Source organism: Equus asinus, chromosome 4 (genome assembly GCF_041296235.1).
Source record: "Equus asinus isolate D_3611 breed Donkey chromosome 4, EquAss-T2T_v2, whole genome shotgun sequence".
Lineage (NCBI taxonomy): Eukaryota > Metazoa > Chordata > Mammalia > Perissodactyla > Equidae > Equus > Equus asinus.
In genome coordinates, this window is record NC_091793.1 from 31905777 (window position 1) to 31931920 (window position 26144).

At 38.2% G+C, this 26144-nt stretch overlaps 1 long non-coding RNA gene across 1 annotated transcript in view; it reads right to left on the reverse strand.

Moving 5' to 3' along the window:
• Nucleotides 1–3661: 3661 nt before the first annotated feature.
• Nucleotides 3662–26144, reverse strand: part of LOC123283232 (uncharacterized) — a 29395-nt gene continuing 6912 nt past the window's right edge. Inside the window, exons 2-3 of the long non-coding RNA XR_011503046.1 lie at nt 6002–6150; nt 3662–4196 (exon numbers count right to left, since the gene is read on the reverse strand). This is a non-coding gene — a long non-coding RNA (uncharacterized lncRNA). The remainder of the gene's footprint in view (nt 4197–6001; nt 6151–26144) is intronic.

Below are 26144 nucleotides of genomic sequence, written 5' to 3' on the forward strand. Positions count from 1 at the left end.
AGCATTTCAAATTATTTTCACTTTTATATAATAATTAGGGTAACTTTGGATCATTATATCAAAAGAAAAATAGTTTTCTACTATAAATAAATATATATAATATTTTATATATAAATATATAAAGTAACACATCCCGATGTTTGGGGAGTAGTGATTTCAGAGGTCATCTGGGTTGTTGTTCCAGCTCTCTGGACGTTCCTTTGACACTGGGCGAAGTTTCCCTTCACATCCTGCCCTCTCTGTCCTGCATCCCGTCTCCAACCTGCCCAATAACGCTAACGCCCCCCGGAGTACCATCTGGTTCAGTTACTAAGCTGTTAAACTATTGCTTCTCAGCTCCAAACCCACCTACTATCCCCTACTGGCGTCAGCACTTAGCAAGCCACATTTCTGCTGTGTCAGGGGACCCATGGGAGGCTCTGCCAGCAGGGGGCGCTGGGGAGACTGGAAGAGGGGAAAGGACTTGCTTCTTTCTGTCTGATTCCTCTGCCTGCTTAATTCCTGCTGCTGTTTGCTTCCTGTTTTCTTGTTCTTCCCAAGGTCTCCCATCACTTAGCAGTGGTGGCTCCTTCCAGGGCAGCAGTTTGCAGTTATTCTAACCCTTTCAGCATGGTAGGCAGAATTATAGGTTGGCTCCTAAATTCCCAGTCCCTGACGTGAAGGCACTTTCTCCTAATTTTTCAAATAAACATTAATCTAGGAGTTGTTGTGAAGAGACTTTGCAAATGTAATTAAGATCCCAAATAAGTCCCCCTTAAAATAGAGAGATTAACCTTGGTGGGCCTGGCTTAATCAGGTGAGCCTTTAAAAAAAGAAGGATGGCCCTTCCTGGCAAGAGAGATTAGAAACTTAAGAAGGATTCAATGCAATAGTGATTCTCTGTTGATGGTTTTGAAGATGAAAGGGGCTATATGGCAAAGAACAGAAGCAGTCCCTAGGAGCTGGGCATAGCTCCCAGTTGACAGCCAACAAAGAAACAGGGACTGCCATCCTATGGCTGCAAGAAACTGAATTCTGCCAACAACCAATGAATCCTGAGCCTCAGATGAGAGCGCAGCTCTGGCCAACACCTCAACATCAGCCTTCTGAACAGATTCTTCAGAGTTATAGGACTGTAAGCTAATAAATGGGTGCTGGTATGAGCTGCTAAGTTACACAGTAACAGAAAACTAATATACTAGCCTACCACAGCACTTTGGAATTCCAGGACCAACTGATTGTTGCTCTCTCCTCATGGGTCTGGAACTCTTCTTTGAGTTCAAGATACCAGCAAAACCAATCAATGTCCCCTTGTACAGGAAAGGGTTAACTCTGCCCTCTGGGCCTGTTGCAGTCCCCCCTGACCAACGGCGGCCCTGCCCTTTGAGTCATTCCCCTGTTTTCTTGAAGGTAACACATGCTTGCAGGTGAAGAGGATTATCAGCCTGTTTCCTGCCCGTAAAATTCCAGAAAACTGATAGCTTTCCTTCTTTTCACCTCATCTGTGTCTGAAAGTGTTTTTGGTAGGCTAGCATTCTCAAAAACCTTGTGGCTCTCCCATGTGAGTCAGGGGATCCATGCCTGTTAGACAAGAGGTTCCTCCATAGATCTTTCCTGGATAACCCCATCTCTATTCCTGGCTAACCCCATCTCTATTCCTGGCTTCTGCTGTTGGTTGATTGGATCCATGAGTCACACACTCAATCTCTCTTCAGCAGAAGTACGTCCAGCCACACCCTTGGTCCTGTCTCCAGAGCACACTTTAGCATCTTTTGCAATCTGGACAGGCTGAGAATTTTCCAAATCATCAAGTGCTAGTTTCCTTTCTGCTTTACAGTTCCTTCCTCAATTTATCTTTTTCCTCTTGCATTTCATTATCAGCAGCAAGGAGGAATCAGACTGTGCCTTCAACACTTTTCTTGGAATTTTACTCAGCTAACTACCCAAGTTCATCGCTTATCAGTTCTGCTTTGCGCACAACGGCAGAACAAAATTCAGCTACATGTTCTGCCACTTTGTAACAAGGATAACCTTTCCTTCAGTTTCTAATACCATGTTCCTCATTTTCTTCTGAGATCTCACCAGAAAAACCTTTAATGTTCATATTTCCAGCAACCTTCTGTTCATGACCATATATGTTTTCTTTAACATGATAAAAGCCTTATATGCTCCTCAATTCTTTCTGAGCTCTCACCAGAATCATCTTTAATACATGTATTTTCACCAACTTTCTCTTCAAAGCAATGGAGGCTTTTTAAATCATGCACCTCAAAATTCTTCCAGTTTTTACCCATTACCATAATCCAAAGCCATTTCCACACTTTTAGGTATTTGTTACAGCAGCTCCCCATTTCTGGATGCCAAAATCTGTATTAGTTTCCTTAGGCTGTTGAAAAACATCATTGCACACTGGGTGCCTTAAAACAACAGAAACTGATTCTCTCACAGTTCTGGAGGCCAGAGGTCTGAAATCAAGGTGTTGGCAGGGCCACACTCCCTCCAAAGGCTTTAGAGAAGAATTCTTCCTAGCATTCCTTGTTTAGTGCAGCCTAACTGCAATCTCTGCCTCTATCTTCCAATGGCTTTCTTCCCTGTGTCTTTGTGCCCTCTCCTCTCCTTAAAATGACACGAGTCATTGGATTTAGGGTCTATCCTAAATCTAATATGAGATTATCTTGGGAGCCTTAACTTAATTACACCTGCAAAGCCCCTGTTTCCAGGTAAGGTCACACTCACAAGCACCAAGGGTCAGGACTTGGAGGTAGCTCTTTGGGGGGAATTATTCAACCCGCTAAAGACCCACAACAAAAACCCAATAACCAATAACCTCAAGGCTTGGGTAGCTTCTGTGGTTGTCAACACTTCACAGATGTTGTCACATGTCATTGCTGGGAGAAATAAGTGCATCTATGTGACACCACTCAGAGAGGACACCTGGCAACTTGTGCCTGGTTTCTCCCCACGCACCTTTTCCCTTTGCCAGTTTTCATCTGTATCATTTTTTTTTAACAAACCCTTACCCTGAGGATAGCAGCTTTTTTGAGCCCCGTGAATCCTTCTGGTGAATCATCAAGGGTGAGAGCAGTCTTCAGGATGCCCAACATGTCTCTCCCCAAAGGTCTGAGAAGCGGCTCTGTAGGACCCCTTCTGCAAGCTTCTGAATTTTAAGAATCTCCACCTATCTTCCTGTTCTCCCAGCCCTGGGGAGAGTGGCTGCTTTGTGCTGTTGCTTCCTCCATGTTACCATAATATCATAGGGTTCCATTCTGACATTTTCAGTGCTTCAATACTAATTTAGGAATATTTGTATGGACTTCTCTATGTTTAAAAACATCATCATCATCATCAACAATAACAAAACAAACAACAGCAGCAAAACAACAAAACCACTCGTGTGGTTTCTGTCTCCTGAGTGGACCTTGGGAGATACATCATCCTTACTCTTATTTTCTCCTCATTCTGTCTGCTTTTCCTTGGGTGATATTAACCTATGTGCTGTGGACACTCTAGCACAGGCCACTCTGCTGGTCTCTGTACGAACATCCAACCACGCTGGGCATCTCCACTTGGTTGTTCATGAGAATCTGCATTCCCTTTATCGTCTCAATCACAAACTAAATGGCTCCTCCCTCGTCTTCCTCTCTCCACTCCATCTAGTTAGTTTTTTCATTATTTTGGCCTCCTAGTTTCTCTTTTGTCTATATTATTTTCTTCATTCCCTCTGGCATGAAAGATAGTTCAGCATGAAAAGAGAATAAGAGTTGACATGAAAGAGACGTGGATTCTCATCCTGACTTTTATTTTATAGTAAATGAGACAGTAATTCTATCCTCACAGGGTTATTTTGAGGAATAAAAAGTGAATGGGTACGAAGTGCCCACTTCACTGGTCTCTGTCACACATCAGGTTCTTCCCTCCCTTGCCACTTGCCTTAGTCAGCTTGGGCTGCTATAACAAATACCACAGACTGGGTGACAAACAACAGAAATTTATTTCTCATAGTTCTGGAGGCTGGAAGTTCAAGATCAAGCTGACTCAGTTCCTGGTGAGAACTCTGTTCCTTGCTTGCAGACAGGTACCTTCTTGCTGTATCCTCATGGCAGAGAGAAAGAGAACATTTCTTTCACTTCTCTTCTTATAAAAGCACTAATTCCGTTCATGAAGGCTCTGTCCTCATGACTTTAGCCCCCAAAGACCACACTTCCAAATACCATCACCTAAGGTATTAATAATTCAACACGTGAATTTTGGGAGGACGCAAACATCCAGAACACAGCACCACTGTTCTCTTTTACCTAGATTATCACAATTATCTTCTAGCTGCTCTCATTTTTCTCCTATTGATTTTCCGTACTACTGTCAAAGACACCTTTCCAAGACACTAGTTTATTATGTTATTCTTTGGCTTAAATTCCTTCAGATGCTTCCTTTAGCCTGCAGAATAAAATTCAAACATATTAGCATAACAACCAGGCTTCTCTTGACCTGGACCCAGGCCTACCCAGCTCTACCATCTTTTATTCTCCTCCACGTACTCTGTCTAAGCTACATTTGTATCACAGTTTTGCTGATGCTGTTTGCTGTGCTCTCAAATGCTCTCCTTATGCTGCCTGTTCCAGCTACCTCCCACCCCCACCTCCTACCCCTTGCTTAGAAAATCCTACTTATCATTTAAGACTCAGCTCAAGCTGTTTTTGACAATAGAGTTTTGGGTGGTTTTGGTCCCTGAATCCAAACACCCACTTGTCCTCCTCCTTGAAGTTCTCTATTAGAAAGTGAGGGAACAAGGAATTATAGCCAAATGAGGAAATATGATTATTTTGATTGCTGGGTAAGTACCTTCTATTGTTCTGTTGTGCATTGTCTCTGGTGACCTATGGTATAGCCTATGATTTAGGCCTAGAATAAAATGGGCTTCCTACTCCTTTTCTGAAATCTAAGATATCTGAAGCATCAGAGTAGTTGTTTGGATGAGCGTGGCTATGTCCCTATGCTTATCTCATAGGCGCAGGAAGTGAAAGGAAGGAAATGGAAGAGTAGGCTATGAACATGGCCTTATGCCTTTTCCAACTGGGGAACTGCCCCACTAGAAAGCAGGTTCTGGTGCATGTTCTGGGATTTGCCTAATAAGGTTAACAGTTCCTTGCTTAAAAGGGTGCCAAGACATGGCTAAAGAAAGATAGAAGCTTGGGCATAAAGTTCTTTCCTCCCTGTGGGCAGAGGGGAAAATACAAAGGGCCAAAAATCCCTATTCCACAAAAATAATCAGTTATTACCACTTCTGAAAAAAATGTTTGGTTCTCCACCACCTCAAAGGTACTTTGCTCCAATGTTCATATTCATCCCTACTTGTCACAATTTGTTCCTAGCTCTGATCTTGCATCTGTCGGCTGTAATTCTTTGCGGTTCTATCTCCCTACTAGATTGAGAGCTCATGATATTTGTCCTTTTTAGTAAGGATAAATGGTTTTCTATTTTTCTAATTTTTAAAATTCTAATTCCATTGAAGTAAGTGCTCAAGAAATATTTGCTGAATGCATAAATTGATTGTGAAGCTTCAGGCAGGACTATCTGAAATTACTCTCTCTTCTGTGTGTGTGTGTGTTCCTTTCTCCTTGGCAAGAGTAAAACAAATATTAAGACCTACCATTTCCAGCTCATTTGGGGGCTAAGTTTAAATGTTTCACTTGTTCTTATTATAAGTGTTACAGGACCTCAGAATGTCTACTCTGAAATTATCTGAAAACTAGGCTACACTTAACTCAACTACCAGGAAGAAAGCCTAATATTTTGGAAGGTAGATAATTCATATCCCATAATCCAGGTGTCTCACAGTTCAAAGTTTATTACAGTTAATTTTTAAAAGCTTAAAGGATCAAGATTTCTGCATTCAGAAGCCCATTCTTTCACATTCTAAAAGAAGGTTCTTAGTACTTTGAAGAGGGGTATATTTTATCACAACTGCTAAGTCTGGGAAGATGTGGCCAGTTCCTTTGTAAGAATTATGGTTGAAGGGACTTACCACAAGCCTTGGGGCAGTCCGCTTTAGCGAGCTGAGGGATACAGCAAAGTTGATTGATTTCTCTAGGTGGGCAAGTGTTCAATCTTTCAGGCAAGCCTGCCTAAGGACTCAACAGGAAGCCTTGTAGCTGAGGAAATATTTGTATACAGCTGGGAAGAGAGAAAGGGAATTTAGATCAGAGTCAGTCTGAATGACTAAGCATACATTTGAGAAGATATGTAAGAGGTTGGATGAAGTGTGATGTGGGTAGTTTCGTTTAGAAAAGGGTGAGCTGGTTGAGTTCTACATCGAGGAGGCACTCAGTTGATGGACTTTACAGTGAGGCCTCTTGTTTATGCCTGTTTCTTTGTTACAAATATCCTTCTTTTCCATTTTCCACTTATTTATGTCATGATAATTTCCTAAGGCCCACTTTAATTACATCTACTTCTCTCAAACTTTCCCATGACCTATCTAGCTGATAGTTTTCATAGTTCTCATAGGACATTGTTCAAGCCTTCAATGACTCATATCATTTTTTTGTGCATTCTGGTTACTTAAGTCCACGTCTGTCTATGAGATACAAACCCAACCACAACAACTGGGTGGGATCATTCAGTATAAGAGTTTTCTTCTTTGCTCCTGGTGCTTACATTATCATTTGTATTTTACTAGGTCTTAGTTTTTGTCTTTTTTTAATCCCTCCTATGTAGTCTGAATGTCTTCTCAAATTCTTTGTGGAACAAAGCTGGAGAGAGGAGGCGGGAGAGGGTGAAATAGCTGGCCTTACTAAGTGACTTTATAATAACCACAAAACAATAATAAAAAGTGCAAATGCTTTAAAAACTGGGTTGTACCACGTACTGTTTTAAGTTCTTTATTTAGTTCTTGTAAAAGTCCTATGAGTTAAAGACTATTATCCTATTTTAGACATAAGAAAACTGAAAGATGAGGGGCTGGCCCCGTGGTGCAGCGATTAAGTTTGGTGTGCTGCTTTTCTGCGGCCTGGGTTCACAGGTTCAGATCCTGGGCGTGGACCTACACCACTCATCAGCCATGCTGTGGCAGCAACCCACACACAAAACAGAGGATGACTGGCAACAGATGTTAGCTCCGAGACAATCTTCCTCAGCCAAAAAAAAAGCTGAAACATGGAGAGTTGAGTAACTTCCAAGTCACACAGCTAGACAATGGTTGACCTAGTGCTTAAATGCAGGTAATTTAACTTCACAGGATATTTCCTTAACACTCTACTATGTAGTTTCATATTGCTGCTGTAACAAATTACCAAAAACTTCATGGCTTAAAGAAACACAAATTTATTGTCTTATAGCTTGGAGGTCAGAAGTCCAAAATGGGTCTCATGGGGCTAAAATCAAGGTATTAGCAGGGATGCATTTCTTCCCGGAATCTCTAGGGGAGAATCTGTTCTCTTACCTTTTCTGACTGCCCACATTCCTTGGCTCATGGCCTTCTCCCTTCTTCATAGCCATCAACAATGGCATTATCTTTCTCAGAATGCACTCTCTCTGATTCTGACTCTTCTGCCTCTCTCTTCTCTATTTAAGGATTTTGCAATTACATCGCACCCATCCAGATAATCCAGGATATTCTCTTTATTTTGAGGTCACTCATTATCATGTAATTTAACATAGTCATAGATTCCCAAGATTAGGACATAGATATCCTTGTGTGGGTAGATGGCCATTATTCTGCCTACCACAACTGCTCTGAGTCCAGCTCAGCTTAAAAAACACTTTTTGAGCACTTATGAGGTACCAGGCACCATGCTGTATTCTGGAGTACAAAGAAGAATCAGATACAATCTCTTCTTTCCACATGAGGTTGCATCTCATGTTCTAAGTGAAAATACTGACTCACCACCAGAGGTAGTGTTCTTTGTTTACTTGAAAGTATAAGGCAACTGTCCAGAGAAGCACACACTGCCTATCATATTGCATAGCATTTATTTTCATGATTATGTCTAAAGTCAGGTCTTCCAATGCCGAACTTCATGGAAATCAGGCATCTGCCTCAATATGTTGCCCATATTATTTAAAGTAATAATTTAGAGAAAGACTGGACAGAAATCAATGTCTTCAGTGAACTGCTATGTACTTGTAGCTTTCTATTTCATGTTCTATTTGTTTATAGTTCTGAGTGCTAACAAAGAGGTAAGGCAAATAATATTGTGTCTGAAGAGAATAAGAGGACCATGCTAAATTGCATCTCAGAAAATTTAATTCTATCATAAATCTGTATATATTCATGCATCAAAAGTAAGACATTTAGACCATATTATGAGTCATTCGGATCCCCAAATACACTTCGGACTTAGTTATTCACAATTGTGAGAGAAGGTTACTGTTTTTAGTTACAGAGAATTTATTTCCATTGCTCTGGAGAACACCAGGTAAATATTTATTTTGCTTTGTAGGTCTTTTCATAGTTCTGTTGTCTCTCCAGTTAGACTATATGCTCCTTAAGCATCTAAGAATGGCACTTCTTCATATTCTTCATACAGCTCGACAGTATGCTATGCTCATAGAAAGTGCACTATAATTGTTTATTGAATGTTAATTGCTATCGGATCTTGAGACACCTCCAAAGTTTACATCCCCTGATTCTGCCATTGCACAGTCTAAAGTGCCAGGATCCAATTTTCCTGAAGGGAAGGACAGAAGAAAGATGGTTGGATGGAGAGTAGTCTGGCAAATGACATGTCTTCAGGCCTGGGCCTTGTGAAGTCACGCAGCAATATGCTAGAGATGAAGTCTACAATGGCCAAACCAAGAAGAAGGGTCAGAGGCAGATAATAAACCCTGGAGAGCATTACCAAGGAAGAGCGATTCAAGCATGAAGTAGTGGATCCAGAAATTAAACTTAAGGTTGGTCCTCATCAAAGGCATGCAGTGTATGCAACTGCTGAATTTTAGGTGCTCACTACCACAATGCATGGAAAACCTGGCTACACTTAAAGTTCCAGGGTCATAGTTGACAGGGGGCATCTATGAGATAATGGACAGTGTTAGAAATTCAAACTTAAGGGTTGAGTAAATAAGAATCCTTAGGTGGATGACCTGAGAAAATTTCTGCCAACTTTTGGCGTTGTTCTTGGTGGAACTAACCAGGTCAAACAGTACTGAATTTGTACAGATATTTATTCTCTCCCTCCAAAAATATTTAGCCATCTGCCCAAATTACTTTCTTCTTTCTCTCCAGGACAGCATCTTGTATTCCTGTGAAATATTCAAAATTTTTACATTCTTTTAACTTTAGTGCAATGGTTTGTTTGTATCACATATTTAGAAGTTTGAAGTTTGTCTAAAGTTTTCTACTTCTGCCTAACATATTTGTAGATCCTCCAGACAAGCACTAAACCTCCTTTTATTCTTTCAGTTGGGCTAGGAGAACTCTCACAGCCCATCAGGTAATAAGAGCAAGTCCTTTGAGCTCTAGTGATAAAAAGATGGCCTTCGAACAAGAAATTTCTTTCACTTTCTCCAGTCAAATAATTTTATAGCAGTTGATACATTGTCTCCTACTAGAAATATTTCTGTTTGGTTTAGGATACACAGAATGGAAAAGGAATAAAGACAGTATTAAGATTTATAACTGACTTTCTTATGAGCTGTGATTTCTGTTATATTCAGTCAGGATGTGATAGGAGTGCTATCTCTCTTTCTCAGTGAGAAAGACTAACAATTGGCCTCTGCAATTGGAAACTTTGTAAAAGAAAAAAAGAAGTTACAAAATGAACCCTATGGTTCATAACTTCTGAATGTGCAAAATCTTAGCTGTTTCCTAACAATCTCTTCTCTCTTTCTTTGGGCACATGGCTGTCCCGGAAGGCTATTTCACAGCCTCCGAAGCAATTGTCTAGCTGCATGAATGAATTTTCATCAGGGAAAAGTGAGTGTAAGCAATGTAACAATTTCATATGTATTTTTCGAATGTATTTTTGAATAAGCTGTACAACTCCAGTCCAGAGGACCTAATATTTGCTAGATGTCATTGTTTATGAAGATGAGGTTTGGAATACTGAAAAAAGGGAAAGAAACACAGAAAATCATTGCTTCTTGGGCTCTCAGTTCCCATTTATTTGCACAGTTTGAAAGTGGTCAAATAGATCTAAGAAATCTTAAAAGATGAAAAACCAATACAACTTTAAACAAACTCAGTTGATTTTACTTTGTAGTGTTATTTGCCATTTGTGTTAACATTTTTCCTGATTAGGTTATATATTTCTTGAGGTCAGGGTATAAAGTTTCACATCCTAAACATTTCTAAGAGTTGCAGTCTCCTCCTCCCATAAAAAAATGCTATAAACATCAAATTTCCCATAAATCATTGAACAAATATATTAGGTAAATGATAAGAAATATTTCATGATAAGAAATATTTCATGCTATAAATATTAACATTGACATCTTTGGGGAGAATTTATCTTGTCAAAATGGTCTAATATAAAAGCACCAGGGGAAAGTTCTTAGTGTACAGCCCTGCTTCCTGAAATAAGTTCTTAATAGAGTTTATTATGCAATTGCATGTTCAAATTGACAGCCTTGCTGTATTTTTTAAGATGTAGATTTCTCTCTGTGTGTAGGTGCTATAAATTATTCTGGGAACTACTTTGCTAAAAATAAGCCATCTGTGTCAATAATGAGTGCTCAATGTACAATCTAATATCATTCGCACCTGCAAAGGTTCAAGAAGTTAACTTTAGGTGAAATGAAAAACCCTTTTATGTAACTGAATGGCGTATCTTCCCCAAAATCTTATTTATTAAGCTAGCTTAGTTCTTCTTAATGAGTTGCTACCCTCCAAATCATAGATTCTTCACAGACTAGGCACAATGGCAGGATGGCATGCAGAGTTGAGAGAGACTAGGTAGAATACAGGGAGTTAACAATAATTATATCTCCTTCAGTATATGTGTTCTCTATAGAGACTCCTCCTGACCGTGGGTTATCTCCCTGTAATATTTTAGCATTTATGCAGTAACTTAAGACCCCAATGTCTCTCCTAGTCCTTGTTATCCTTGACCACAGGCAAATGACCTTTCTGTGCTACTTCCTGCCAATCTTACTAGACACGGATTAGATTAGCCATAGCTCTCTCAGTCTTGTTAGATTCCCACCTCCCCTCAGTGGAATGATTGCATGTTGGTCATGGGCCATGGGGTCCCTCTGAGAAAACCAAATGCAGATCATCCTAGAAAGTCTAATGACAAGTCACTGCAAAAGTATAGGTCAAGAAAAAGGTGAACTTGCAAGGTGATGCTCAGGAGGGTTGTATCTCCAGGGCCAAGGAACTACATCCTCCCCACCCCTTTAAATTTACTGGTGAGGAAAAAAATAGAGATAGGAACAATCAGTGAGCAATTTTTTTCAAGTACAATAATTATAAAATATATTTTTTGGCCATTGTTTCCCATAGTAAAAGTGCTGACAGAGATCTCCATGTTGGAATGTACCGTAGCCTATCAGTAAGATATTTAAAGAATGTCTACAGAGACCTAATTAGTTTTTGGTAACTGGCCACAAGGAAATGATAAAGTAATTTTTAAAAATGGTAGATGATTTAGGTTGCCCTTCCATGCACTAAATTCCTCTGGCCATCAGCTATAAAAGAGGGTTTGGTAGGTTGTATGAAAAGACGAGAACCTGTACTCTGGCTTACATCCTTTCAATGCGTCATCATAAGAAAAACAAAGCCAAAGTCATAGGAAAGGGTCAGAGATACAACAGTAACACAAATGTGTGACTTGGTTAAGTTTTTGAAAGGAACCATTACTGCCTCCATACAATCATGCCTTTACCTTCTGTTATGGTATAGGATGATCATTAACCAGAGAACGTACGACAAAGACAGTAAAACTATATATTGATTTATGGGATAGTTTTTCAAAGATGGTGGTTTGGCCTTAGACCCCCTGCAGTGGCTCATGTCTATAAGATGGCTGATGAGAGACATATGGCCCAGTCACGAATTGTGGATCTGCTTCTTCTTCTCTGTTAAGATAAGGAGCCCACCCAGAGAATCAAATCCAAAACCATGCCCTAATCAACTGATATGTCTTAGAGACTCCTAGAAGGGCAACTGTGTGAATTGAAGATACAACAAATGTGCTGAGAAAATGCACAGAGTTGAAAGTATGAGGTATCTTCTTTATTTCTCCATTCTGTCTTTGTGCATCATTGCTGCTCTATGTAGGTCAAAATGAAGCCAATCATAAGAACAATATGCTGTAGGAAATCTTTTCAGTCTCTACTCCCAAAGCCACTTTGACTTATTACCTAAATAGCGTTGAATGGAAGGCAATCTTGCTGCCTGAGGAATATTCTCTTCCCTAATAGGGGAGCACACTTCAGCTGGGTTGGGGCCGTTGTGTTTTTCTAAGGTGACACCATTGCTTAGCTTAGCTTGGTTAAAGCTGTGTTCACTGTTTCAGGTGACCACAGCTTGGTCAGTACCTTGGTTAGCTGGGGCCCTGGTCCTGACATCAGCTCCCTCTCCCCATGACTTTAGGAAGTGGTCTTGATGATGATGATGACATTGATGAGAGCTATCGTATATTCAGCACTGTTCTAACTCAGATAAATTGTCTTCTCTCTTTTACAGAGAAGGAAATTGAACCTAAGAAACATTATGTAAGACGTCCATTATTACAGAATTAAGTAAGTGGTGGAGCTATCCAGAGTTTCTGCTCTCAATTTTCTCTCCTATTTCAATCATGACCTCATTTTAGCTTCAAGAGAATCTCTCTTTCTGCCTCACAGGGACTTCATTTTTGTGTCAGTTTCCTAGGGCTGCCACAAACTGGGTAGGTTAAAACAACAAAAATGTATTCTCTCACAATTCTGGAGCCTAGAACTGTGTAATAAAGGTGTTGGCAAGGTTGGTTCCTTCTGGAGGGAGAATCTGCTCCATGACCCTCTCCTAGCTCCTCCTGGTGGTTGCCAGCAATCCTGGTGTCCCTTAACTTGCAGCTGCATCACTACAGTCTCTGCCTCCTTTTTCATATGGTGTTCTCCCTGTGTGTCTCTATGTCCCTATGTCTTCACATGGCCCTCTTACACAGACGCCAATCACTGAATTAAGGCCTGTCCTAATCCAGTGTGACCTCATCTTAACTCGATTATTGCAAAGATCCTATTTCCAACTTCGGTCACATTCACAGGTATCGGCGGTTAGAACTTCAACATATCTTTCTGGGGGACACAATACAATGACAACACTTTCATTCCCTGTTGCTCTTTAAATTGCTCACTAGTAATTTTTCCAGAAACTCAGCTGTAGGAAAACAAAACTGTCTGTAGGACCTCTGCTATCAGCCTGATAGTATCAAGCTCCTCTGAAGCACGGGTGTGCATAGCAGCCTGGCTACTCTCTTAAAATGAGCAGGAAAGCAAAACACAAATCAATATCTCAAAGTATTATTCTGCCACTCCAATGGGATTGGAACTTGAGTGATTGCTTTATACCGCCTTCACTGCAGCTCTGAGAAGTGGTGCCTCCCTCTCAAGTCATGCAACAGAGACAACATAAAAGCTCATGTCAGATGTTTCTTCTTCTGCTGTTGACAGAACCAAATTATTTATGAGCTTATGATCTTTCCTTGGAGAATGGGTGCTGCTCAAACTCTCCATCTAAGATTTGCTCACATATGATGAATGAGAGGTGGAGTAGGATTGCTTGGAATCGGGTGCCCTAATCAGTTCAAAGCAGAGAAGGCTATAAGCGACAGGGTTAGAGGGAGCAATTTAGAGAAAGAAAATAGGAATGCTAAGGTTATCAGTTGGAAAAAAAAAAAGAAGTAGAGAAATGTCACTTCTAATTGCTACCCATGCAGTAAAACATGGTCACCGATTAGGGAATCCAAGCAAGCAAAGTCTCTTTTGGGTCCAGATGGTGAGAGTTAAGGCTATTATGTATATTGAAACACCATCTGTATTTTTGAGAACACTGACACCATATTCCAATATCCAAGGGGAACCTGTGTGGATTTCTGCTTGTTCTAATTGCTGCAGTACCTGAAACAGATTGATGGCCTCTCCATCTGCACCATGTTCCTGACGCCTGCCATGCACCATTTGACAATCTGCAGTGCTGTGCTCTCTCTGTGACCCCATCTTTCCCACTGCATCATTTAGCTCAAATATGTTCAGCCACAGAGGCTTTCCAAATCATTCACTTAGTGACCAAGGGCAGAGTTACCTACCACCCACAAGGGAATGAGTCATCATATCATGAAGGCCGCGGAAAAAAAGAGACATTTGTCAACAGATTCTGTGTGTTGTAGAAGATGAGTTCAAATGTAGGACACCATGCAGATTTAGTGGTGCCTAATAGATGAGTAAATTTTTGACAAGAAATGTGAGGCATCTCCAGAATAAGGAAATAGAAAGTTAAATGTTTGTTGTCAAATAGCCACTGTGGGATCACAATTGAATAAACAAGGTCCTTCCCTGTGCCAGCATTGCTCTCAGAAAAATAACGAAAGCGACAAGACTCCCACGTCATTGGGGCATATTCTGGGTTTGTCGTAACACCTAATTTTGAATGTGTGCCATTGACATAGTCTGTCACTTTCTTTTGCTTGGGACAAGAATGGGGATAAAACAGAGGTAAATATAAGATATCTCTGCTCTCAAGGTACTTTTTGGAAAGAGGTTCTTGTGTCTCCATTAACTTGCTTAATGTATTGTATAACGATAATATAAGAACAATAAACCACCACTTGTTAAATGCCTAGAAGCTCTAAACTCTTTACATATGTGATTTCTCACCTAGCCAAACCATTTATCCATTCGTAAGATGTGAAAACTGAGGACCAGAGACTTAGTGATTTCAGTCTATAACCAAGTCTGCCAGACACTAGAGGCCAAGCTCCTTTCACTACGTGGTTACTGCCTCTCCTGGAAGTGTTGTAAACTCTGAGGAACTTGGTAGATTTTGGATTTCTATGCTTTGATTTTTTAATACCATTTTTTGAATTATAAAACAGTTATTGTATTAGACAGCTTTGACTGCAATAATGCTACATAACAAACAATCCCTACATCCCAGTGGCTCACCATAACAAACTTTTTTTCTTGTTTCTATGTCTATGGGCCAGCTGAAGTTTGGCTGGTCTTGGTTGAGCTCGATTGGGCTCAGCTGGGTTCATCTGCAGGTCAGGCTGGCGTTTACTCCACATGTCTCGTTGTGGAGCAAGGAGCTACTCAGAGCACGCTCTTCTCATTGCCATGGCAGGAGTGGAAGATCCAAGCCAAATTACACAACTGTATTCCAAGTCTTTGCTCATGTCACATCTGCTGCTATTCCATGGGCAAAAGCAAGTCATATGGCCAAGCTCAACAGCAATAGACAGGGAAGGAAAATACATTCTGCCTACTTTAGAGAGAGGTATGCCTAAGTATCTTGGCAAAGAGCATGAATACATATTTCTAGAACAGAGAGGGAGAGAAGAACGGTCACAATAATCCAGTCTATCACCAGCAGATCTTAATTATTCATAAAATGTTGTAGATTTTCCAAATATGTTCAGTAGAGCCTCTGGGGAATCTATGTAGATTTTCATCTCTGTTCCAACCAGAGAAGTTTTGCTTTTATAAATTTTATATATTGGGCTTCTATATAAATTTACTTTGAACAAAGGTTAAATAATATAAATGCTTAGAAACCACTGGCTTAGGTGATTATAGTTAACAAAAAATCATGTATGTAACTTTAGGAGGGTCTATTTTATAGTTAATTTACCATCTATCTTCTTCTGCTTTAAGTGGATGAAATTAATCTGTGCTCCACAAAGAGAGACAGTACAGAAGAATGGTTAAGAATCTGGTTTTGGCACTGTCTAGCTGTGTGAGCTTGAGCAAGTTACTTATTCTCTTTCTATACTTTACTTGTTTTTCCCAACAGTAAAATGGGAATAATAAAAATACTTTTGGGCTGGCCCAGTGGCATAGTGGTTAAGTTCGTTCACTCCACTTCGGCAGCCCAGGGTTCACCGGTTCGAATCCCAGGTGTGGACCTATGCACTACTTATCAAGCCATGGAGTGGCAGGCTTCCCCATATAAAATAGAGGAAGATGGGCACAGATGTTAGCTCAGGGAAGATCTTCCTCAGCAAAAAGAGGAGGATTAGTGGCAAATGTTAGCTCAGGGTAACTCTTCCTCAAAAAAAAAAATCTAAATCACAGGGTTATTGTGAATAATAAGGAATGAAAGCATATAACATGGTTGTGGCAATGCCTGATATATAGGAAAATACCCAATTAGTGATGCTTACAGGAGACCCACTATTAAGTAGAATGGTAGGACAAAGCAGATCTGATTAAGCAAGATAGGGGAAGCAGATATTCAGGTGAAACCTAATTATCAAATTCTATTCTTTCAAAAATATTTACATACATTTGAAAGCACAAAATAATATGCATAATATATATGAAAGTTAAGGTAGAAAATATTAAAATGCACACATTGTGCTCACCATGAGATCTAAAAACTTGACTGTTACCAGTACTTTTTCCTCAAACTATGTGCTCCTTTTCAACCTATCTCCCTGCTTAACACAAACTTCCCAACTATCATTTCTATGTAGTATAGCATAATGGTTAAGAATGCAGACTCTGAGCTAGACCAATTGCATTGGGGAAGTTACTTAACCTCTTTTTGCCTCAGTTTCCAAATTGTTATTTTGGGGATAATTCATTTCTACTTCATAAGAAAATATTGGTTAATACATTTGTAGCATGGAGAAAGAGGCCTTGCACATAAGCACTGCACCAGTCTTAACTGTCAATCATTATTATCATCGTTATTAGCCACAAACACGTCACTAAATGACATTCTGTTTGGCTTTGCTTGGCTTTGAGTTTTACAGAAACGGAATCATAAAGTCTATGTCCTCTTTTGTGGCTTGACTTTTCAACTTAGCATTATGCTTCTAAGTGTCATCTGCATATTGTTGCATAATTTTCCATTGAGTGAATATACTATGATTTATTCACTTTATTATTAGTGTTGTTTTTCATGTACATATTTTTCCATTTACATATTTTTGTGTTGTTTTTGTGTTACTTTTCATCTACATATTTTTTCTATTATGAATGATGCTGTTATGCCCATTCTTGTGCATACCTATTGGTGCACACATGTAAGAAGTTTCCAAAATTTACACCTTCAGTAAAATTTCTGGACTGTGGGGAATTTAAAATGTTCAGTCATCTAAGATGGGACCAAATTGTTTCCAAAGTGCTTGTATCAATTTATATTTCAACCAGTGGATCTTTGGCCTTGGCAGACTTCTTAATTTGTGGCCAAATTAGTAGGCATAAAACGATAATGCACTGTGATCTTAATTTGCATTTGTATGATCATAAGGATGAATATAATTTTTTATGTGTATTGGCTCTTCATACTTCCTCTTTTGTGATATACCTACTCTTGCTTTTTTTGCTATTTTTCACTGGGTTATTTTATTTTTCTTATTGAGTTGTAGGTGTTATTTATTCTTTGGATACTATTTCATTATTGGTTATGTATGTTACAAATACTATCTACAATGTTGGCTTGATTTTCACTTTCTTCATGGTGCCTTTTTATAAATAAAATTTCTTAATTTTAATACAGTTAAACTTATCAATCTTATCTCTTATGTTCAATATTTTAGATCATTCCTAACCCGAATTCAAAAATTGTTCTCATATTATTTCTACAAAAATTTTAAAGTGTTGCCTCTTACATTTAAGAACATAGCCATTTGGTATATATTTTTGTGTATGGTGTGTGCTAAAGATCCAACTTAATTTTATCCACATAGACAAATGCATCACTTATTAAATTGTGATGGAAAATTAAACTTTTCCTCATAGTCTGCAAGGTTATTTCCATCATACTCTGAGTTTGCGTATATGTATGGCTCTATTTTGGGGCTCTCTCTCTTTTTTTTCATGTTCTACAGGTCACTTTATTCCTGAGCCACTACAACACTGTCTTAATTAAAATAGCATTATAATGAGACTTGATACCTGGGGCAGCAAGTAGCCCCTCTTTGTTCTTTATCTTGAGTAACATCTTGGTTACTCATAGGTCTTTGGTTTTCCATATAAATTTTAAAATAAGCTTGGTATTCTGAGGGTTAACTACAATGGATCTATTTTTGTTTATTCTATTTTGGATTGATTTTGTCTCTTGGATTTGTAAACTGATATTTCTCACTGGATCTGGAAAAATCACAGCCATTATCTATTCAAGTATAACTTATCCTTCATACTGTCTATCTTCTCTTCCTGGGACTCTAATAAACTATATGCAAAAACCATCTCATTCTGTTTTCTCCATTGTTTAAGTCATTCTTTCATATTTTTCATCTTCTTTTCTCTTTATGCAGGAACATGTGTGTCTTCTTTTGATTTATCTTCCAATTTACTAATTCTCTCTTCATTAGTACCTGATCTGCTTTTTAACTATTTCACTGATTCTCTGGTTCAAAAACTTTATTTTTCATTTTGAAAGATTTGATTATTTAAAAAATATGGTTTGTTATTTTTTAGTATGCCATTTTTCCTGTTTTTAAAATAAAATCTTACTTTTAAATTTTTGTAATATTTAATTCATAGTTTATGAACCATTTGTGATAATTTCAATGTCTAGATGCTCTGGAGAGAAGAACTCTGTTCTTTGTTATTTTTTAAGACTCTCATTCATTTTGTTTTATTTCCTTGTGTATTCTTTGCATTTGTTATAATAAACCCAAATTTCACTGATCTTATTATATAGGAGTTCTGGAAACCTAAATTGAGAATGTTGTCATCCAGACATGAATTCAAAATAGAAATTGCTACAAGCACTTTGAAAACAATATGACACTTTATATAATTAAACATCTGAAAAACTTGCTTACTTCCTTTCTTGTTTCCTTGCAAGAAGCCAGATGGTGTTATGGACTGTGGGTGATCCTTTTATGCCCCTTTGAAACGTTGCCTAAATGAAGGAATCTTGAGTTCCACCCTCTTCCATTCCATTGTCCTTAGAATCCTGTTCAATATCAGTCTTACAGTGGACAGATTTTAACATGGCCACCATGATCCCTGCCTCCTGGAGTACATGGCCTTGTATATTTCCCTCTCCTTGGGAGGGCAAGAACTGTAACTTGCTTTCACCCAATAGAATAAGGCAAAGGTGATTGGATGCCATTCCCATCATTGTATTACACTGTACAAGACTCCATCATCTAGCCAACTTGCTCTAAAAATCTTTCCCTCTTTGCTGACTTAGGAGAAAAAAGCGGCCATGAGTATTAAAACTTCAAGGAAATGAATTCTTCCAACAATATTAGTAAACTTGGAAATAAAACTTTCTCTAGTCAAGCTTCCAGAGGAGAACCCAGACCTTGTTGATAGCTTGATTGCAGGCTTGCAGAGGACCCAGCTAAACTAAGACTCTTGAGTCACACGAACTGTGAGATAGTAAATGTATTTTTCTTTAAGTCACTAAGTTTTTGGTAATTTGTTATGCAGCACAGAAAAGAAACACAGCTTGATAGTCTTTTTCCTTCAGGGAAAGGCTACCTTTTATGCCTCACTTTTGAATGCTCCCTGCCCTTGTTTCAGATGTCAATTTTTTTCCTCTCAAAGGGGTGGGGGACTAGTAGTGTTTCAGATGGAGAATTTGAGAGGTGCTTAGAAATTTTCTGTTATTTACTATACCTAAAAGTGCATTAAATTTTTTGTTTTTATCAAACCTAGCCATCTAATAGAAGGATGGTCTTTCAGAATGTTGTCTGCCTCATGTTGTAAAGCAATAGTCCTCAAATTAAATTCTTTTCATCAAAATCAGAAAAAAGATGTTTTATGGTTGATATATAGATTCTAAAAAGCGTACCACTTTCTGTTGGAAGAAAAGACTTCAGATGGAAGAATGCAGCTTTCAGATGAGAAATAGGAGAATGGTAAGTTATATTGATTTTATATTGTTAATATATTGACTTTATATTGATCCAATATTCAAAGAGAGAAATTGAAAGAAAGAAGGAGAAGGACATGAATTAAATTTTTAGCTTTGTAGAAATAACATCTAATCAAACTCTAACTGGAAAGAACTGAAAAGATCTGCCCAGAGGAACTGCCAAAAGAATTCAGACACTCTCCACAGATTCTCTGCATTCTTCTTTTTTGGGACAATGAACAGAGGGGGAAAAAAGATAATCTATTTTCTTTTCTCTCCTCTGACTTTCCAGAAGCTAATGCCCACCTACCCCAATAAGAAGAGGTTTCCGTGGCCAAGTCAAATGAATGATTCCTTTGTAAGCTTGTCCATAACGATTTATTAAGCAGCCAGCAACCACCTACCATCAGTCCTTTGAAATCAATCCATGTATCTCAACTTAATTTATTAATATTTTTTCTCCTTTCTGGTTGGTTTTCTCTATGAAAGTAACATTAATGTGATTGCTACTAAAATTCGCATCATCTTTTTCTTTTCAGTTACGTGAACAACATTCGACTGTTACTTTCTATGTGTTAGAAACTGTGTGAATTGATTTACATAAGTTGCCCCCAGTTAGTCTCAAAATAGGCCTCACTAACATTACTCATCATATCATTATGAAGAAAATCATTAAAATATTATTCATAGTAATGTATGTTTTACGAATCAAATAGTTGAAAAGATACAGTGATAAATAGAAGGCCCCTTCATCACTCCTCATCCCCTACATGCCACACTCCAGAGACAAACTCTTTAATTCTTTTTAACAGTTTTACCTGATATTTAGGTATATATTTTAAAATAACTTGCTAAGCAGTCTGCTTATTGCCTTTAAAAATTTTACATATTATATTCTGATTCCTTCTATGAAGAAGATGGCTTTCCCCTTATGATCAGAAACAAGGCAAGGGTATCCCTTCTCACCAGTTCTAGTCAGCATTTTACTGGAACGCAATAACACAAGGAAAGGAAATAAAAGGTATACAGATTGGAAAGGCAAAAATAAAACTGTATTTTATTTATTTATTTGCTAAGGAAGATCCGCCATGAGCTAACATCTGTGCCCATCTTCCTCTATTTTTGTGTGTGGGTCGCTGCCATAGCATGTCTGCCAATGAGTGGTATACGTCCATGCCTGGGAACCAAACCTGGGCCACATAAGTGGAGCATGCTAAACTTAACCACTAGGCCATGGGGCCAACCCTAAAACTGTGTTTGTTTGATGATACCGTGATTATATATGTAGAAAATCCCAGAGCTGACAAAAAGAACATCCCTGGAACTAATAAGCTATTATAGCAAGGTTGAAGGATACAAGGTTAATATACAAAAGTCAACTGCTTTCCTATATACCAGCCACAAACTATTGGAATGTTAAATTTAAAGCACAATACTCTTTACATTAGCACCAAAAATGAAATAGGCATAAATCTAACAAAATATGTACAGGATCTATATGAACAAAACTATAAAACTCTGATGAAAGAAATCAAAGAATATCAAAATAAATGAAGCGATAGTCCATGTTCATGGATAAGAACATCATTAAGGTGTCAGTTCTCAATGTGATCTATAGATTCAATGCAATCCCAATCAAAATGCCAGCATGTTACTTTGAGTATATCAACAAACTGATTATAAAATTTGTACAAAATGACAAAGGACCCAGAATAGCCAATACTATACTAAAGAAGAACAAAATTAGAGGAATGACACCACTAAATTTGAAGACTTACTATGAAGCTACAGTAATGAAGACAGCATGGTATTGAAGAAGGAATGGACAAACAGATTAACAGAAAAAGAATAGAGAGCCTAGAAATAGACTCACACAAATATAGTCAACTGATCTTTGGCAAAGGAACCAGGCAATTCAATGAACAGCGGGTAATTTTTCCAACAAATAGTGCTGAAATAACTGGACACCCACATGAAAAAAAAATGAATCTAGACATAGAATTTGCATCTTTAACAAACATTAACTCAAAATGGATCATAGATCTATATGGAAAACATAAGCTATAAAACTTCTAGAATATAACAGGAGAAAATCTAGGTGACCTTGAGTTTTTAGGTAAAGCACCATAAGCATAATCAATGAGAGAAAGATTGATGTTGGACTTTATTAAAATTAAAACTTTTGGGGGCCGGCTCCGTGGCCAAGTGGTTAAGTTCGCACGCTCTGCTCCGGCGGTCCAGGGTTCGGATCCTGGGTGTGGACATGGCACCGCTCGTCAGGCCACGTTGAGGCGGCGTCCCACATCCCACAACTAGAAGGACCTGCAACTAAGATATACAACTATGTACAGGGGGGGTTTGCGGAGATAAAGCAGAAAAAAGAAATGATTGGCAACAGTTGTTAGCCCAGGTGCCAGTCTTTAAACAAAACAAAAAAACTTTTTCTCTATAAAAGACACTGTTAAGAAATTACAGAACAAGCAACAGACTGGGAAAAAATATTGGCAAAATACATATTTGACAAAGGACTTGCATCTAAAATACACAAAGAACTCTTAAAACTCAACAATAAGAAAACAAACAATCCAACTTTAGAATGGGGAAAAGATCTGAGGAGACACCTCACCAAAGAAGATATAAAGATAGCAACTAAGCATATGAAAAGATGCTCAACGTCATATCTCATAAGGGAATTGCAAACTAAAACAGCAATTACATATGACTGCATGTATATTAGAATAGTTAAAATCCCAAATATGACAATAGCAAATGCTGGTAAGGATGCAGAGCAACAGGTCTCATTCATTGTCGGTAGGAATGCAAATGGCATAGCTACTTTGGAAGATAGTCTAGCAGTTTCTTACAAAGCTAAGAGGAATTACTATATGCTACAGCAATCATTCTCCTAGGTATTTATCCAAATAAGTTGAAGGCTTATGTCACATAAGAATCTGCACATAAATGTTTACAGCAGCCTTATTCATAATTACTAAAAACTAGAAACAACCAAGATGTCATTCAATAGGTAAATGGATGAACAAAAAGTGGTACATGCATATAATGGAATGTCATTCAGTGATAAAAAGATTTGAGCTATTAAGCCATGAAAAGACATGAAGGAACCTGAAGTGTAGATTGTTAAGTGAAAGAAGTCAGTCTTAAAAAGCTATCTGTTGTACGATTCCAATTATTTGACATCCTGAAAAAGACAAAAATATACAAACAATATTAAGAGAGGTGTTTGCCAGAGGTTTGGGGGATGGGGGGAGGGATGAATAAGTGAAATATAGGGGAATTTTAGGGCAATGAAACTATTCTGTATGATATCGTAATGGCAGATACATGACATTACACATTTTAATCTCTTCCTTTACCCACAGAACTGTACAACACAAAGTGTAAACCTTGACATAAACTATAGACTTTTATTTCAATACTGGTCCATTAGTTATAACACATTTACTATATAATGCAAGATATGAATAATATGGGAAACTGTGTGTGGGAGGGGTTACTTGAGTATTCTATAAGCTCAATTTTTCTGTCAATATCAAAGTGTTCTAAATAGTAAAGTCTATTAATTAAAAAAAACTTACATGTTATATTCTGACTTCCTACTACGATTAAATTTGCTTTAGTTTTCTCATACTACCTGTCCTCCTCTCTCCATATGTTTCTTAATTTTTGTTGAATCACCGCTCAGTGCAGAGATGATTATAATGATGTAAATATTGTTATCAACTGAGCAGTGTAGAATATTATGATTACAATTTATTTCTTGTACATCTATTCATTTTTTTCTGTAGTTTTAATTGCTTTCCAACAAGAACTGAAAAACACCTCTTATTATAATCAAGCATCTCAGTTTGTTTATCAGTTCACATTTTTCCTGAATCCCTATTTCTTGGAGCCCTCTGTCCTCTTGCTCCAATCTAGATTGATTTCTTTCTAGTCATTTTGCTCACTTGTTTTTTCCTTGAACTTCCCTTCATTATCACCCTCAGAGTCTTCTTACCTCACTCCTTTCTTGGGTCCCCTATTTTCTGAATCCCAGATCTTCCTCTTTGTGGCTTTGTATTGTTTCAATGCAGACAAACTAGAATTACACTTCCCAGAATGCCCCTCCTGATCTGGTTCTAGGTTAGTACTGGCTGCATGAGTCATTTTGCTCAAGGTTTGGAAGATGGGATTGAAGCAGAAGCCGTAGTTCTTATTGGAAGGTTGATGCAAGATGCCAGTTCTGCTGAGTAGGAGAAGGGATCTGGTAATCTAATTGCCTCTTAAAAAGACTCTGACCCTCTCCTTTTATTTTTAGCATCTTCCCTCACTTAAACTTTCAGAGCTACAGAGCTACCTTATGCCTTTAATTCATTTTCAGCCTCTTTGTGGGTTTGTGGCACCACTCAACCTTCTTCTCATTGGCTTCCTCTATGCAAGTGCCATGACAGCACCATTTTTGCCTTTCTCATTTGCTGCTCTACTGCATCTCTCCAGAACAGGGCCCAGCACAGAGTACTTGCTCAGTAAATATTTGGTGACTGATAAATGCAAGCACTTAGTTTCAACATTTGCCACTCTGCTAGGTCAGTTACCACTTCCATCTTCCAAATTTTTATTACCATCTTTCTTCTGTTTTCTCCTCTCCCATTCTTTTTGATTATGTGGGCAGTGGCTCACCTTCACAATTTTTTTTTTATATTTACTTATATTCCTATTAGTGGAGTTTTTGGACAGAGTAGAATAAAATGTTTTCCTTTTACCATGCTTACCTGAATATCAAGCATTATTTTTTAACTATCTTAACATTTTTAAAAACGTTTTTGTTTTGACTCTTTTTTGAATTCTCCCAGTATGATTGTGAGGCCCAAAGATGGGAACATTGGTATTTTGGTTTGAGAATCTTGTGGTTTCTTCAACTTCTACTCTCATCTATTAGGCTATTCTGTTCAGTAGTACTTTTTAAATTCAGTAGCAACAGTTATTTGACCGTTTACAATTTTTCCATGAGGGAAGTACACTAGATTTCAGAAACTCTTGGGCTTTCTCCTTTCCATGAACTTTAAATAAATTATGACACATTTATTTTACAGCAGAATTAGATGCCAGGAAAGATAAGAAAATCTATTTTCCATTTCTCGGATAAAGGCTGGTTCCCCCCAGCAGTATTTGTGTAATGACTCACTCCTTATTGATCAAGGGTCTAGAAAGTATGGGGGATTTTGCATTTGGAGAATTTGGGAGTAATTTATGATAACAAGCCATAACCGGAAGAGAGTTATTCTGTATGTTTGTTGCTAATGCAGCTGTCAAACCCAGATGCCAAGAGGTATAAACGTGAAGAATTTTGTCATAACACCCAGTATTTCCTGAAGTAAAATAACTCAGTTGCATAGCGTTGTGCAGCCTAATGGTCCTTTGGCTTATTTTCTCTTTCCTTACTGAAGAGTAATTTCTGTTATAAATTACAAATGTGAAAATTACAAAATTTCCTGTATTCAAGACTATGCTCTGTATCTGTTATTTGCACTGGAGATAGACATCTTTCATCTTCTCAGATTCATTTTTCAGTTTGTTAAGCATTTCACCAGTGCTATAAGACCGCTACCCACCTGTCAAAACCAAAATTTTACAACTTGATATCTTTGGATGAGCTCCCTCTGATGACAGAGGTCTGCGAGTTTCTAGAATTGCCTTTCTCCGGCACAAACAGTAATGGCATTATTGTCCTAAGGAGAGAGAAAAATTGTGTTACTTCAATTTGAAATCTAACTATCCTGTTGAATTCAATAAAGTATTTATTAAGGAAAGACATAGCCTTGTGTGGTAGAAAGGACCTGTCTGCAGAGTCATACCCAGGGGTGAAAATAAAAATATTTAGCAATTAGATGGCACAAAACATACAATAAGAAAGGAAATGGCTAAAATACTGATGTCCCCTGCTGTACCAGGCATTACTTATTGGTTTCTAGCTGGTGAGAAAGTCCTCTGGGTCCTAAGGGAAGGGCCAGGGGCATACAGAGGACTCATGGTAGCAGATATTTATCAATCATTACAGAAATATTGCAATATTTTAACAACTAGCGTCAATGTCCTGGTGCTTTCTGGCTGAATATCAGCCTGAAACATACTGAATTTGAATTTCTCTTATGAGAATTTCTTACAGTGTGATCTAGGGTCAGTTCCTTAACCTCTCTGAGCTTCGTTTCTT